The sequence below is a fragment of the Odocoileus virginianus genome, chromosome 12 (genome assembly GCF_023699985.2).
Source record: "Odocoileus virginianus isolate 20LAN1187 ecotype Illinois chromosome 12, Ovbor_1.2, whole genome shotgun sequence".
Lineage (NCBI taxonomy): Eukaryota > Metazoa > Chordata > Mammalia > Artiodactyla > Cervidae > Odocoileus > Odocoileus virginianus.
The window spans coordinates 17715690-17717899 of record NC_069685.1 but is presented as its reverse complement, the minus strand read 5'-3'; the positions used below and the strand labels follow the sequence as shown (position 1 = coordinate 17717899).

At 51.0% G+C, this 2210-nt stretch overlaps 1 non-coding gene across 1 annotated transcript; it reads right to left on the bottom strand.

Annotated features, from left to right (window-relative positions):
* Nucleotides 1-897: 897 nt before the first annotated feature.
* TRNAW-CCA (transfer RNA tryptophan (anticodon CCA)) lies at nt 898-971 on the bottom strand. Its single transcript has one exon. It is a non-coding gene; the product is annotated as a tRNA-Trp (tRNA).
* Nucleotides 972-2210: the final 1239 nt, after the last annotated feature.

Here is a 2210-nt window from a genome sequence, read left to right as displayed (position 1 = left end):
CATCCGGAGGGTCCCTGCAGAGCCCCCTCCCCCCGCACTGCCCCCTCCCCCGGCTGCAGGCTTCTCCGCAGTCCGGCGGCCACGGCGGGCATCTGTAACGCGCCTTCTCCCTCGGGGTGATCCAAGCTCCGTTAGGGTTCTGTTCACAGGAAAGGGAAGGTAGAGAACTGACGGTCTGTGGTTCTTTTCCACATTAATAATATTCTTTATATTCGGTGGCTTTTTTATTAGAGAGAAATAAATGAGGACGAAGGAGTGAGGCAGAGAGGGAGAGAAAGAGAAGGAAGGGAGGGAGCAAGGAGGATTTTTTTCTGAACTTTTTCTTTTGTACTGCAGTACAGCCGATTAACAATGTTGTGATAGTTTCCGGTGGACAGCAGAGGGACTCAGCCTACATACATGTATCCATTCTCCCCCAGATTCCCTTCCCATCCAGGCTGCCGCACAACCCCGAGCAGCGTTCCCTGTGCTATACCGTAGATTCCTGATTACTCACTTTAAATATAGCAGTGTGTACATGTGTGCGTGCTCACTCGCTTCAGCCGTGTCCAACTTTTTGTGACGCCATGGACTGCAGTCCGCCAGGCTCCTCTGTCCATGGGATTCTCCAGGCAGGAATACTGGAGTGGGTTGTCATGCCCTCCTCCAGGGGATCTTCCCATCCCAGGGATCAAACCCTCAACTCTTACATCTCCTGCATTGGCAGGTGGATTCTTCACGACTACCACAACCCAGCGAGCCCAGCAGTGTGTGCATGCCATCTTAAACTCCCTAACTATCCCAGGAAGGGAGATTTTGAAAGAGGTTAGAGGACACCTTTTTAATATTTATTTATTTAGTTGTGCTGGGTCTTGGGTGCCACATGTGGGAGCTTTAGTTGAAGCATGTGGGATCTAGTTCCCCAGCCAGGGATTGAACCTGGGCCCCCCTGCATTGGGAGCATGGAGTCTTAACCACTGGACTACCAGGGAAGTCGCAGAGCGCACTTTTTAAATCAAAAGAAGTGGCAGTGAGCATGCTGATACAGCATCAAGCACAGCCCCGGGGGCCACCAAGTGAGAGGGAGGTCACAGGGCGGGGGGGTCACAGGGCGGCAGCGGGGCTGCAAGGATTACCTCCCAGAATTGCCTGAGCAGCTTTCCCAAAACGCAATTCTCCTCCTTCCCCTAGAGATTCTCAGGGTGATCTAACGGCTCACAATTCAGAGAAACGTCCAAGGTGTGTTAAGTGAAAAGGACATGATGCAGAAGAGTCTGTGTAGTAAGACCCCATTTTGAAAATAACACAGACATAATCACATGTCTTATTTGCCTGTGTTATTATGTGCTGAGAATAACATGGAAGAACATATGACTAATGGAAACATCACTAAGGGATGGTGTTGTGAGGGGCTTTCACTCTTAAATTATCCATATGGGGTATTTCAAATTTATTAATCAGCATGTGTTCCTCCCTCTAACTAGACTCACAAAACCCTCTGCTGGTACACTGGCATGAATGGCACATGCTAGAACAAGAAAAATGAGGCAAGTGATTGATTTCGGGCAGGAAGATTCTGGCATATGCTAACAGAACAAAAGTTTAAGGCTGAGCAAGACTGGATGAAAAGGCTCCACAGGCCAAGGAGAAAATGCAAGGCGCCACCAGGGATCCAGAGGGTGACAAGGAGAGGCTGCAAGCCCCGCCCACAGAGGTCAGCTGACTGAATTTCTCTTGGCTTCTGAAAGCAGCACCCTGACTGCACCCACCTGTCAGGGTCAGGTGGCCGACAATGGCCGAGCTTTCTTCTCCTTGCCCCACAGTGAGGCCCACCCATGGCTGAGGGTGGCTTGTCACGTAGAGATGTCCACCTCAAAGTGACACTGATCTACACCCCAAGTCTCCCCAGCAGCACCCCACACCTGCCTCCCCACCCACCTCCCGAGGAGACTCCTGGCATCTATTCCGATGACACAGACATCTCCAAGCCACTGCCTGGCCCCAGATCATGCAAGACGTGAGCCTGGAGGCTGGTTACAACATAAGAGGGGAGGCCTGCTCTGGACAAGGATGGAACTAGATGCAGCAAGTATGAACTCAAGGAGCCAAGATGGCGATGGAAATCCACACCCCCTATTCTGTGAGCCTTTCACAGTATCTCCATTTTACACCACATGCAGGGACTCCCTCTATGATAAGAAATAGGTTTTGAAAGAATCCAATGTGACTCA